This window comes from Vespa velutina, chromosome 10 (assembly GCF_912470025.1).
Source record: "Vespa velutina chromosome 10, iVesVel2.1, whole genome shotgun sequence".
Lineage (NCBI taxonomy): Eukaryota > Metazoa > Arthropoda > Insecta > Hymenoptera > Vespidae > Vespa > Vespa velutina.
This window is the reverse complement of record NC_062197.1, coordinates 5,823,329-5,838,978: the sequence shown is the minus strand read 5'-3', so window position 1 is coordinate 5,838,978 and position 15,650 is coordinate 5,823,329. Positions and strand designations below refer to the sequence as shown.

The window sequence follows — 15,650 nt, the reverse complement described above, 5'->3', positions numbered from 1 at the left end:
TCAGCCAAGGAATGCTGCACACGCGCCCTGCCTTGATTGCCTATCAGACTTCATGGCTCGACGTGCACGTTCTATAAATAATACGAGACGTGCACGGAGGAGCCACTAAACCAAAGCGGCGTTGCTATCGTCGTTGTAGTCATCGTTGTTGTTGTAGTCGTCGTCGTCGTCGTCGTCGTCATCGTCATCGTTGTCGTCGTCACCCGTTGCTGCAACGGATGAGGAAGGTGTCCTCGGTCTTCGTCATTCCTTCTAGCGAATCCACTCGCAATGCGATTCGCGCGTTAACAAAACCGACGTTAATTAACGTCCCGATCCAACTAGAATAAAACGTATAGCAAGACTCGGCAGGCTGTGTTTAATAACCCTCTTGATCCTAACATCGACGAACGCATGCAATTAGCGAGACTATCCTTCTTTCGCTTCGGAGGATCCCTGGATACATGGATACATGGATACACAGATACATGGATATACGGATACATAAATACGATTCCTACGAGAGAACTCCAACTTTTTATTTCGTTTCGTTCGAACAAAAAAGAAGAAATCTCGATCCGTTGTGTCGCATCATTCGTTAAATTCGAAAATCGATGGGATTATTATATATTTTATTTTTCCTAAGCTTCTGATATTAACAATGAAAATTTTAATATTAGGGTCATCTACAATATCATTCTATGTATAGTGATCTAATATACTGTGAGTGATCCTTTTAAGTAAGACCATCTAAATGTTTCTTTGACTTATTGTAACGATAACGACGATGGTGAGGATCGAATACGACTGACGATAACAACGTCCAAATAGGATCGACGATGTTGATGACGATGACGACGACCGAATAGGATCGATGATCGAATAGAACCGATGACGACGATGACGACGATCGAATAGGACTGATGACGACGATGACGACAACCGAATAGGATCGACAATGACGACGATGACGACAACCGAATAGGATCGACAATGACGACGATGACGACAACCGAATAGGATCGACAATGACGACGATGACGACAACCGAATAGGATCGACAATGACGACGATGACGACAACCGAATAGGATCGACAATGACGACGATGACGACAACCGAATAGGATCGACAATGACGACGATGACGACAACCGAATAGGATCGACAATGACGACGATGACGACAATCGAATAGGATCAACGATGCCGATGACGATGACCGAATAGGATTGACGACAACAACTAAATAGGACAACGGTGATCGTCGGGGTAAAGTATCATATATATTACATAATATAATCATATATATAAATACAGGTAAAGTACCATTGAAATAAATAAATAAATAAATAAATTCGATGAAAGAAAAAGCAATATTACGAATTTCGTATGAGTTTTGCGTATGATTTTTTTTTACCGATACACCGATCGAAAAGAGGGCGACAGATAGTTTACGAGCAGATCGCGGGAGATCCTCTCACGTGTGTCTCCTCCGTAAATTTTATCCAAACGATATTTTAAGCTGCTTTCGTGTCTTTACGAAGCAGCTTTGCCTTTTGAAAATCGCTTTCACACGATGACGTCCTTCGATTTAAAGTAAAGAAACCTTTCTATCTCGTTTCCTTTTTTTCTGTTCTTTTTTTTTTTTTTTTCATCTCTCTTTCCTTTTTTTCACGATGATGTTTGAGAGCGTTACGATATCGATTTAAATTCGACCACGCTTCGACTTATCTCATTGGATATGTAAGTCCAATCGAGAATTTACGTTTCAAGTATCAGGAATCGTCTCGTTTCGTCATCGACGAACGTTTTCTTATTTCTCCTCGAGAAATCGAGTTTTATAATATTTATTTGTTTATTTCTTTAACGGGATTACAAAAAAAAATCGTTTAATAAGTTGCATTGTACAGATTGTAAAAAGAAAAGAAACGAAAAAGAAAAAAGAAAAAATTAAATAATTTCTAATAATATAATCATTTTACAATTTGTTGTTTTTCTTTTTTTCTCCTTTTGCTCTTTTTTTTTTTTTTTTTTTTTTAATATTTACATTATTACGCAATAAACTTTTAAACGTTTTTAAAGATACGGTAAATAATGTCGTCATATAATATGTATTTACCGATATATATTATATGTACAAACAAGATAGACGCGTATGAAAAGGTTTTCCTTATAATATTAAATTTCTCTTTAAGTTCATGTTATGAGAATTTTCTTTATAATTTACATAGGATATTTACAAAGGGTAAAGCTTAATAATTATTATAATTTCTTGGTATTTAATTGTAGAATTATGTACAATGAACAAATATTGTTCTCAAGCTCTTTGAGTTTCAAAAAATTTATACTATATATATATATATATATATATATATATATATATATATATAAAGCTTATATATAGTAACATTACATTTCTCGTTAAATTAATCTTCTTTTTTTTAAAAAAGAAAATTTCAACTTATTTACTGATACATAAGTAATAAAAGACATAATGAAAAAATACGATACGTTATGAGTTTCTAAGCGATACTAGTTTTGAAAAAGAAAAAAAAAAATTACTCCGTCTATAAATAATAGTATATTATATAATAGTAAATAATAGTATATTACGTGCCAGTAATTATGAGAGTCGATTAAGAATTATAAAACAGAATTGTGTTTACCTGTTAATTACTTCGAAAAGTAATTAAACGATACATATTAATTATTTTTCTTCTAAGTTCTCTTAAATTATTAAAATATAAAATAATTCTAATATAGAATGAATTGTAAGATCAATTTTCTTTCTTTTTCAATTTTTTTTTCTTTTTTATTTAGTCCGCTGTCTGTAAATTTTTGCAATTAAATTCATAGGAATGAAAAATAATTTATATGTACGTTGGAAATAGGTCAATCTTATAAACCAAAAAAAAAAAAAAAAAAAAAAAAAAAAAAAAAAAAAAAGAAATGAATGATAAAATCCGATCGAGGAGTATATAAGTGTTAGAAAAGGAATTGTTTGTAAGAAGGAAGGGAGGACGATAAGTCGAATGGTGACGTGTTTGTTCTAACGAGGAAGAACGACCATTGCAGGTACACCGGCATAAATCATTCGTGATTCGCACCCTTATCTTCCTTGTTATATCTGTTTAGTCGAAGCGTTCTCCCTTTCTCTCTCTCTCTCTCTCTCTCTCTCTCTCTCTCTCTCTCTCTCTCTCCTTTTCTTTGCATTCGTCGGTGACCTTTTCGAAGCTACGAGAAACAGTGTCAAACCGGACTCGACGAACTCGAATCGAATACGAGAGAAGCCAAGTATATACATACATACATACATACATACACACACACACACACACACACACACACATATATATATATATATATATGTGTATATATAATAATGTTCTTTACCACTTCGTTCTCACTCACGAGATATTCGTTCTACATCGAAGAGGCTACACGCGCTTTGGTAAGCCACGCTAACGATCCTCGCTCGAGATGCAACGTGTAAAGTGCATCTCTTTGACGCGAGCGCTATCGCGTCGAGAAATTACGTTCTCGACGGATCGTGAGTACGAACTCACCTTAGAATTTCTTATTGTAAATGAACGATACGTTTCATTGTGGGAATTTCAGCGATATTCTTTTCTTTTCTTTTTCTTTCTTTCTTTCTTCCTCTATTTTTTTTTTTTTTTTTTTTTTAATCAAAATATTGACAACTCGGAATGATATAGACATTTTTAAATAGATTTACACGTATATATGTATCAGTTTAGTATATGTTTCGATTGTTCCGTAAATTACGAAGACTGATTTGATTAAATGAATCGACCTTTGAATGGAGTAAAAATTGAATAAATAACGTTTCAGTTAAAATAAAACGTAGATTTGTAGAGGTATTTTAAAAATTTTCATGTCATTTATATAGTTGACTAATTAATCTGTTGTGATTTCTTAATCAAGTGCATTTAAATGTATTTAAATGCATTTAAGGATTTACAAAAAATCAATACAGAAGACAAGTTAAATCTCTAAAATTGCTATATATTTAACGATAATCGAGATTCGTTTTATTTTTTATTTATTTTATTTATTTTATTTATTTATTTATTTATTTTTTATGACAAATGTCACTTATAGATTTGTGTTTGTTAATATAAATACTTTCTTCGTATTATTTCATTCACTCTCTCTCTCTCTCTCTGTTTCTTTGTCTCTCTCTCTCTTTCTCTCTCTTTTTCTTTCTCATTTTCTGCGGGCATACTCTAATAAATTTATATTTAATAAAAGAAATGAATCATTTAATAACGCATACACATAAATAATATACGTATATACTTATACGTGTACACACTTAAATCCCATACAATTTGACAAAAATTTTAAATATTGACCAATATAAAAATTTTTTTTATTGCTTCTTGTAATATATTGTTTTTATTAAGAATTGTTTTAGATTAAGAATTTCTCTAAGATGATATTTTTTAATGAAAAATTTTTAATACCTTTCTCATTCGAGATTTAAAAAAAAAAAAAAAAAAGGAAAAATCAAAATTATTTTTTGGAAATTATTTTTAAAACGTAGAAACATTTGAAATTTTTATATAATTTTCGTGAAAATAAATAGATCTAATCAATTTACATTTTTCTATTATCATTACAAATTAGTACTTATTATTCCAAACGAACGTCCTCGAGAACGGATTCGAGCGCTTAATGAACGCTCGTGTACCGGCCATTGCGTCTCGTACATTCGTAAAAATTCAACTCGTTTAGTCGGTCTATTACGTAAAGAGCAAGATTTACGTAATTACAATTAACTCACGTATTTCCGAGTACGTAATCTCCGTGAGATAAGAAACCTTCTTCGTATGATTTAGGAAAAGAAATTGGTGTTGAAAAATAAAGAAAAAAAATTTTTTTTTCTCCTTCAACTAACTTTGATATTGATTTGATAACGAAACTATTAAGGATACAATCGGTGATTATTATACTTACATATGAATTACTAGAGGACGGATATACATATGTGCAATGCAAATGCAATATAAATGCAATGCAACGATAGGCTATTCTCGTTCACTGGCCTCCATCCGTCGTACGGCTGCCTCCGCTTTCCCGTTCTACGATCTTTCTACACCTCTCGAATACTATTATTATATTATAATTTAAAATATATATGATCCGATTCAAAACAACGATTTTTTGTTCAGTGATTATTTGGATATTTTTATTTTATGTTTTTTTTCTTTTATTTATTTATTTTATTTTATTTTTTTTTTTTTTTTATTACACAACAAAATTTTTAAGATTGCAGTTTTCTTTATTCCTTTTTTTTTTCTTCCTTTCTCTACGTTTATTAATTTTTCACATTTATCTTCACATTTATTTTCTACGTTTATTAATTTCTCACGTTACTTAATTTTTCATGTAATTACACTAATTACATTTATTAATTTTTCATGTAATTACACTAATTACGTCAATTTCGTTCATTATACGACAAGTACGATCTCGAGATCTCCCTAATATACGAATTAATATTTAGATTTGCGTTATCTCGTTCGAATAATAAAATAATGACGACGTTTATCAATTTCATCTTTTATGTATATCTTTGAGTATATCTCAAATAAATTGAGTTCAAAGGAATTCGACGAAATTTTCATTTTTTTTTCATGATAAATCATCCTAAAAATTCGCTTTATCTCGTAAGGATAATAAAAAATAAATTGAAACATTTATTATTATTATTATTATTATTATTATTATTATTTATTTATTTTTTATTTTTATTTTTTACGATGACACCTCCCTAGTCCATATTTGAAAGCGAGATATTTACAAGCGAGATACATTGTAATAAAATAAGTACGACGATCATGATCTCGAGTAGAATAGCAGGACGATAAACCAGAAATGTCCTACATGGCCCACGCACCAGTTTTCCATTCTGTTCCTCGCCTTCTTTCACGTATGTATCTCCTTTACCTTCCTTTCCATTCTCTCTCTCTCTCTCTTTCTCTCTCTCTTTGTAGTTTTTTTTTGATTACCTAATATCCGTGATACACACACACACATTATATATATATATATATCGAATTAATAGCCGTAGCTAACTTCGTATTATGTTTCAATGATGATCGCTCATTATTCCGTATAATCAATTTTTAATCCTCTGCGTAAACGTATGTTTACATTTTGTCGAAATTTGTTTATCTTTTGATGAAATTGCCCGAAGTATAATGGTTCGAGAAAAAAGAAAAAGAATATTTGTTAAGAACAAAAGACGTATTCAAATTCGAAAAATTAAATCTAACAAAGGATTTGTATAATACGTCGATCTAAAAGAAAAAAAAAAAAAAAAAAAAAAAAAAAAAAAAAAAGGAAGAAGTACGGAAAATTTGCAAATTGGACGAATATAAATGGAATTATTTCGTTTTAATTTTTTTTTTCTTTCTTTTTTCTTTCTTTCTTTTTTTTTTTTTTTTTTTTTTTTTTAAATGTACGAAATTATATCGATTATATCCTTATTCAGTAATTCATTCCTTTATTCCGTACATTTATTTTCTTTTATTGATTTTATTATTATTAAAAAAAAAAAAAAAAAGAAAAAAAGAAAAAAAAAATACGAAACAAAACAAGAATTAAATATAGTTCGTTAGAAAAAGTGTTTACTCTTATTTATAATATTCTCTTCGTTTTTACTCACACATGTTTTATTTCTTTTTAGAAACACATTCGTTTATACATGAAGGACATAAAAATGAAAGAAGATTAACACGTACAGTAAAGTGAGATGGTGTTAATCGCGTTAGAAAAGAGTCCCGCGAGTCTGCGATGCATACGCGGGCGTCGTCGCATCGTACGGCTTCGATTTAACGCTCGATAGAGTCGAGGACGCCGAGGCAGAGAGAAAAAGGTCTTTGATCGGAACGAAGGAGGAAATCGTTCGAGCTTCAAAGTACCCTGTATGTTCTCTTAGAGGGAAACGTTCTTCCTTGATACGCGAGCCTATTACTATAGAAATCTCTCTCTCTCTCTCTCTTTCTCTCTGTCTCTCTCTGTCTCCCTCTCTCTTTCTCTTTTTCTTTCTTCTCTTTTTCTCTCGGTCTTTTCTATCCTTTGTATTTTGCGCGGATAATTGCGAGACAAATTTTATCGATAGGTATCGTAAAAATTCGAAACGACGATATAAATGATTCATACACATTGACTGTGAATGTATATCTAATAAGGACAAAAAAAATATGTTAAATCGAAAGAAAAGAAAGAAAAAAAAAAAAAAAAGAGAAAGAAGAAAAGAATTGATTTTTATTTTTGTTTTATTAATTTTTTTTATTTTTGATTTATATATTACTTAATAATGATTTATTAGATTGTATTGATAGATTATTTATTTTCACGGAAAAAAAAAAAAAAAAAAAAAAAAACAAAAAGAAAAATTATTTATCTTTAAATTGACAAATGAATTTATTTAATAATTGGATCGTCGCTAAATTTCTATCGTATTTCACCTTGCACGCGTGTTAACGTTCTTTCGTAATGAGTATTATAATCATTCTTTTACGTCAAAGAATTTAACGATGACAAATTACAAATGATATATCTGATAATCAACGGTGTTCTCAATTAAATGAATAACCTTTGGAAAATTTTATCGCTTTTAATTTTATATCAAGATATACAAGTGAGATCCTTGAGAATGATTTATAATAATTTCCATCCTTTTGCGAAATACATTATCCATAACAAATTATATAAGAAAAATAGATATATTTCTAAGAGCCATTACCTTGATATTTTATACTTATTGCTTCGAACGATATCGCATATTTTTAAAATATTTATAGATTAAAACAACTGGTATCTAGTATATCCTGTCACACGTCTTCTATTCCCACGAATGAAACTGCGAATTTAACATTGTCGTATTAATTCACGAAATCGTGCTCGCGTGCAAGAGAAGATATACGCATAATAGTCTCGAGAAGATTGCTTTTATGATTTTGGCACGCAAGATAGAGAGAGAGAGAGAGAGAGAGAGAGAGAGAGAGAGAGAAAGAGAGACATACATAGTTGTTCCTCGTGGGATGAAGAAGAGAGTACCTATAAGAGGAATGGGATTAACGGAGCTCGAGGCCTCCTCATGAATTGTAATTACTCATTAGACTGGTGGCAGTTAAGTCCGTTGGGGCTTTTCGTGGTACAAAGTAATTCAAACGCGTCTCGTGGAAATTCCATCTCGTTCTCTCTCGTCCTCGAGGAGACAGCAAAGTGCCCTGTAATAGAAGGGTACAACCGTTCTTACCGAGCAAATGCGGGTAATATCGATAACAATGTGCTGGATAGTGGAAGAAATATGTATATGCGTATCGGACGTAAGGGTGCGGTTAACAGGAAAGTAGAAAGAGAAAGAAAGAGACAGAGAGAGAGAGAGAGAGAGAGAGAGAGAGAGAGAGAGAGAGAGAGAGAGAGAGAGAGAGAAAGAAAGAGAAAGACAGAGAGAGAGAACAGGTTGCTCTTGGTTCTCTGTAATTTGTAACGTTCGACCACTCGAGCGTGTAACTCTATAATGACGTGTAATGACCCCGCTGGAGAAAGAGAGAGAGAGAGAGAGAAAGAGAGGATTGCACGAAGGGCGAACAGAAACCCTGATCATCTTATGAATGCAAACCCCCTTTTACCTATTTATCTGTTCACAGGAGAAATATATGATTTCTTTCTAAGATTCGTATGGATACCTCGGTATACATTGTTTTAAGGATATTTAATAATAATATTTATGTAAAAATAATTTTTAAATGTAGATAAAAATGAAATAATGTAGAAAGGTCAATCTGATCTATTCTTCGTAAGTAAGATATGTTTGAGAAACTTTTTATGAAGATAAATGATTATTTGAAACATATTGTATTATTATTATTATTATTATTATTATTATTATTATTATTATTATTATTATTATTATTGTTATTATTTTCTTCGAATAAACAATTTCTTTGAGAATAATTAATTTGAAGATAATTCGAGGTTCCAAATTTAAAAAGAAGAAAAATCTGAGTAAAGCCAATTTAACGAAATGTTTCAGATCAGCTGTTTTTAAATCTTTAAATGATATTTTAAATAAATCCTCAGTACTTATATATAAAATATCACTACGCGATAGAAGCGATGTTAATTCTAACGTATAATTATTTATAATGATCATTTATCTTGCAAAATGATTATCATCAATTAGTAAAAATACTCATCGAAGGAATGAGAAGTATTTTAGAAAAGGAATATCTAATTGGTGTAATAGGATATTAAAAAAAAGGAAAGAGAAAAAAAGGGGAAGGGACGAAACACGTTTATGCGGAATTCGTTTTTTCTCTCCGCGACGGTTAGTTTCGATTTAGTCTTAGAAATCTCTTTAAAGAAGGCTAATTTATATTCTGAGGTATGGAACGGGAGCGAGAACTCTGTCAACGATGCAATGACTCACCCACTCGGTCGAGTCCTAGCTCCCCTCGAATTATAACGCTATAGGTATGATTCAGATGGTAATTACGTTTCGTTAGAGGGATGCATTGGAAATAGATTTTCCGGAAAGATTTTGAAAAAGTTAAAAGATATTTCGAGTATCATTCGAGATATATAATATATTGGAATGTGATCTGAATAGAAGAAAAGAAAAAATTATTGAAATAAGTAAGTAAGTAAGTAAAGTAAAGTAAAGTAAGTAGTAATCCAGATGAATCGTGATATAGTGAGACATAAAGAGAAGAGAAGAGATTGAGTAGGATGAAAGAGAAGGACCATCCTTGACTGGCATATCCGCCGGAAGTAGTTATCGTTCGAATCGGCAAATGTTTTTCCAACCGTCTCGTTCCTCCTTCTATTCTTTTCTTTTTTTTTTTTTTCTTTTCGTCTTTTTTATTTTCTTCCCTCTTCGGAAACTCGTTAAGAACGATCCACCTCTCGATCCATCATAAAGGAGATCGATTAAATCAGTCAATCAAACTTTCGATTGATCCGAACCTTAAGTAAGCTTTTTACTTTTTCAAAATCTATTACACCGTTACGAAATATTTCGAAAAAAAAAAAAAAAAAAAAAAAAAAAAAAGAGAAAAAAAATAGTCTTGTCTCCGGCAAATGAATCGTAGAAGCTTATTCGGAAGAAAAAAAAAAAAGAAATCCTCTCCTACCATGTAAAAAATAAATATTCGATCTATTTCGAATAAAATACGAAGTGTCTATGAGAAGTAAAAGGGTAAAAAATATGTTTTTTTTTTCCCCTCTTTACGTGATAAATAATCGATATAAATAAATTAAAAGAGAAATATTAAAATCGTTTATCATGAAATAAATAAATAAGATATAAAACGGACGAACTGTAGAATTATGTCTTTTGAACTCGACGTTCAAATTTTCTTTTTTATTAACTTATTTAATATTTTTTTATTAACTTTATATAACAATATATATATATATATATATATATATATATATATATATATATATTGTGAACAATCGCGAATAGTCTTCATCATATTCATATTCGTAGGTCGATCGAAAAAAAGAAAGAAAAATTAAGAAAAAAAAGAGAGAGAGAGAGAGAGTCTCGTTAGGAAAACATCTCTCTCAACGCTCTCAGAATACGCGCAGACTTTTGACCTAGAATGAGGCGAAATCGAGAAACGTCTCGAGCACGAGGAAGAAGCGGTAAATATAACGCTGTTTCTGCGACGCTCAGATTGGTATCACGAGCAAAAATAGTAGAAATATTTTAATACGAATGCGTCCCGTTAACCTTTTCCACCCTTTGCATTCTAATATTATGCTCATGCGACGATCGATGAATAATTTAAATAAATTAAAAAAAAAAAAAAAAAGAAAACAACAGCAACAACAACAAAATATAATAAGGAACAATTAATAATTCGTAAGAAAGAAAAAGAAAAAAAAGGAAAAAAGTGGGTATGAAATAAAAAAAAAAAAAGGAAGAGAGAGAGAGAGAGAACTTTCATAACGAAAGAAAAACAATTTAACGTTTTATAATTTTTTTCACTTTGTAAATCTAATAATAATGGAAGAAAATTAAATTAATTTCTTCCCTTGCGAATACTTGATTCTTTTAAAAATCAAATCACTTTGATATTGCTAATTTTCTTTTTCTTTTATATATATACATATATAAATCTTATAAATAAATATTTAGAATTAATACAAGATGTTGTTTGATGTTGATAATTAATTGAAGTAATTCAATGAAAAATATTAATTATTTAATCAATATTTGCTTCGGCTAGATAAGTACATACATGTGTACGTCAAATTTATTCGAAAAATTCGAGTAGAAGTTCATATTTCCGCAAGGTGACGACGATGTATCGTTTGTTTCTCTCTCTTTCTCTCTCTCTCTCTCTCTCTCTCTCTCTCTCTCTTTCTCTTTCTGTCTCGCTTCCGCTCGCAAATCCTTTCGGGCGGACGCATTTGGCACCGTTGGCAGCAGCTCAGACGTCCACGATGAAATATCTAGCACTGTGGTGACTTTGATCTTCCGACGGAGGAGGATCGTTCCGTCGCGGAGGTTGCAGTCTCGATGTAAGAGGAGGAGAAGGAGAAAGAGAAGGAGAAAAGGAGGCACGTGTGGTGTGGCCACATGATGCTGTCTCTCTTTCTCTTTTAAGACGATCACGAGAAGCAGGAAGTTTTCGAAGCAATTCGCATCATGTTCCCATCGTGGGTGTTGAAAAAAGAATCTCTGATTTTTTTTCTTTTTTCTCTCTCTCTCTCTCTCTCTCTTTCCTTTTGTCTTTCTTTTTGTTTGTTTTTCTTCTCGTTCGTTGATTAATCAAATCTCTATTTCTCTCTCTCTCTCTCTCTCTCTCTTTCTCTCTTTCTCAATTTCGTTGTAATTGATATGTTATCTATGAGTAACGTGTAACTATTGTAAGAAAATAAAAATGAGACTTCGGTTCAAAAAAAAAAAAATAAATAAATAAATAAATAAAATACAATAAACAAATAGATAAATAAATAAAAGAAAAATATTTTTTTCGTTAAAAACATACGCGACACGGCAAATATATTTATGTTAAATAAACGTAATCCTGTAGTCGTTAATATAGTCTCGTTAATTATATTATATACTTACGACGTTATATAAATAAATAAATTGAAACAATAAATTTATTCGATTTAACCATCATGGAAGACAAATATTATAATTAAAGGTATATAAAATGTTACGTAAAAATTTTCTAGCACATTTGAAATGTCTAATAATATATTTATATAATAACGTTCGTTTCCTCGTGAATCTAATTTCTAATATATATATATATATATATATATATATATATATATATATATATATATCTAATAAAAAGTGTCATGTTATATATATATACACAATGATTTGAAAGACACCTTGCACCGTTTTCGATGTTTCTTCTTGATCCGAAGACGCGTAAACGCACACGCGGAACGACAGCTGCGTCCATACGGAATCATCGAGAGATCTCACTGACCCTCTTCTCTCTCTCTCTCTCTCTCTCTCGCTCTCTCTGTCTCTGTCTCTATGTATCTATCTCTCCATCTCTCTTTCTCTTTCTCTTGTGCATTCTCACGTGCAGCAAGGGGTGAGTCACCCTCGTTGAAATTCTAAAAGCACCGATTTCCCGAAAGTCTATTACGAAGCACTTGGCGTCATACGCCCTGCTATTTTCCGCACGTATCTCTCCGATCTACGTTCTAACGACATTCTCGGTTCATCCACTATTTCTTTGACCCTTTGAAAATGATAATTTTTACTTAATTATAAGTGGAATAGTTCCATCCGAAGAAAAAAAAAAAAAAAAAATCTTTTATATATTACAACCCGTAGAAAAAAAAAAAAACAGAAAAAAGATATTAAATAAATATCGACGATATATTCGAATTATAATAATTTTTTTTTTTGTTTCGGTTCAATTAAATTAATAAATTATCAATTAAGTTAATAAATCATTAGAATTTTTTATTCATACCGACGTTTACAGATGATAGTAATATTTTTGATTTGTCGAAATGACAATAATCTTTTCTAAGAATTTCATTGACTATAGAATATTGAAATATTTATTAATTATTATTATAGATCTTTATAAATATTTATAAAAAAAAAAAAGGTTAATGTAATTTTCATCATGTAAAATGCGATCTTAGAAATGCGATTTCATTAAAAAAAATTGAATTTTTTCAGTTATTTCTATGTCGAAGTAATATCTTTCGTATTTAATTGAACGAGATAAATTGTTACAATAGAGATATTCGAATATTGTTAATATTCGCAATCGATATGAATATAACAAATCTTATAGTTTGATTTAATCGTTGGATCATCTTATTAATATCTAAACTATTTAAATTTAAACATTTTATTATAAAAAAATTATTAAAAATTATTAAAATACAAGAATCGTATATATATATATATAATATTAATTATAAATATTATTTATTAATAACAAATATATAAATATTTTTATCGGTTCGTTACAGAAGACAGATAAAAATCATTTTTCGAAAAGGTAAAGTTTCATTTTATTCTAGTGAAATTTATTATGAACTTTCCTTTCCCAGCTAAAATAACGTACTTTTTTTTTTTTTTTTTTTTTTTACGTCGTAGAGAAAATTACGTAATGGGCGTTCCGCATGGCGCGTGCGAACGGATATGCGAGCGTGATGCGAGCATCCTCTTTCTCTCGAGGTGCACCGATCCTTGAAGTCTTTTCTCTTTCTAGTACTTCGTAAGAGCGATCGATCGATAAGTGAACGTGCATCCTCGAGATCGAAAAGTTCATCTTTCCTTCTGTTTCAACGTTTCACGATTTTCTATCAGGTTAATTACTAAATTTTATTTACACACACATATATATATATATATATATATATTAATAATATAAATAAATATTATAAATATTAATAAATATTAATTTAGTAATATTTACATATTATTAAATTTTATATATATATATTTCTAGTAGTTGGCGTTGACAGTAAAAACAATATCTTATGTATATATAAATATATATAATAAGTAATAAATAATAAATAATAAATAATAAATAATAATAATATTTGTATAGAGGACGTTTCGTTTTAAATGATATAAATTAACTTTGATCTTATTTATAAACAATCGTTTTATAAAGAAATGTTTTAAATAAAATATTGACGAGGGGTAAAATGTAATATGTATTAGAATTATTTTATAGAGAACGTTGTTGTAAAAAGTACGGAAAAATGATCACAGTTTTTTTCTTTCTTTTTTCTTTTTTTTTCTTTTTTTTTTTATGAAAATCAATACTTCAAGCTGAACAAAGATTGTAGAAAGTATCCATACGAATCAAACTTATAGTGTACCTTTTCATCGATATTTTATCAAGTTATATAACATCTGATAATCAATAAATTTATTATTCAATTTATTTTTCATTTATCTTTCATTTATTTATTCATTTATTCATGTTCATACATTTTTGAAGTTGTAATCATTACATTTTAAATTTCGACGGTTTGAAATCGTTGAATATTTTATAATATCGATATATATCATTAAACTTTAATACGTGCATACATGTACGTATATCAGAAAGTATGACAATAAAGTGTCGATGAAAGTTCCAATGACGTCATGAAAAATACAGTCATCGAAATAATGAAGAAATATAAGAAACGTAGAATTTTTTAAACTTCTCATGCAATATTTGTATATCTCTACGGATGTTGATTATTAAAATCCATTTTCTTTAAACACAGAATGTTGAATCAATGTTTTCGTTTTATCATTTCGCGTAAGAAGAAAACAGAGGAAAAAGAGAGAAAGAGAGAGAGAGAGAGAAACAGAAAGAGACAGAGATAGAAAGACAGAGATAAAAAGAAAGAGTGTTTCGAGCGAGCAAGAGATAAATAAAGATAGAGAGAGAGAGAGAGAGAGAGAGAGAGAGAGAGAGAGAAAGATAGAGATAGAGGTCTAAAAAGATTCTTCGTGCTAATGCAAGCTTTTTTTCTTTCTCTTTTTCTTTCTCTTTTTCTTTCACATATCTATGATATATACATATATCACCGAGATGGAAAGCAAATGCTTTTCTAAACGACGAGTATGTAGATCCCATGACGTTTTAAAATGCCGTCGGGCTTCCATTCCGGTATATAAAGGGTAAAAGAGAGAGAAAGAGAAAAAGAGAAAGAGAGAGAGAGAGAGAGAGAGAGAAAGTCGCACGACACGCTAAAGAAGAAGCCACGTACGTGCGTACGTGCGTACAAGCATTTTTCCATCTGCGAATAAAAAGTTCAAGAGACTCTTCTCTACCATCTATCTTCTTCTTTCGACGGAGCATTTACGAATTTATCCTTTTTGCCTTGCTCTTATTTCGAGTGCTCTTTTCTTTACTTACAAGGGAACGGCGTTACCAAGAGTGAACATTTCTTTTTTCTTTTTTTTTTTTCCTTTTTTTTTTCTTTTTGTTTTCTTGTTTTTTTTGTCTTTTTCTTTTTTTTTTTTTTTTTTTTCGTTCCCCCTTTTAACTCAACTCGTATAAAATTTATGGGACACGAGCTTTTTTGCTTTTATTTGTTTTCTTGTTTTTTTTTTTTTTTTTTTTTTTTTTTTTTATTTCTTTTTATTTTTTTTGTTTCTACTTATCAGCAATTTATTA

At 30.1% G+C, this 15,650-nt stretch overlaps 1 protein-coding gene across 5 annotated transcripts in view; it reads left to right on the top strand.

Moving 5' to 3' along the window:
- The window catches only part of LOC124952086 (serine-rich adhesin for platelets-like), a 167,778-nt gene that overhangs the window by 50,677 nt on the left and 101,451 nt on the right, over positions 1-15,650 (top strand). Inside the window, exon 1 of one of the 5 annotated variants that reach the window (XM_047501425.1) lies at positions 1,049-1,248. The exons of the other annotated variants lie outside the window; for them this stretch is intronic. The gene's annotated coding sequence lies outside the window, so the exon portion shown is untranslated. Of the gene's footprint in view, positions 1-1,048; positions 1,249-15,650 lie in introns of those variants that run through there. 5 annotated transcript variants of the gene reach the window in all.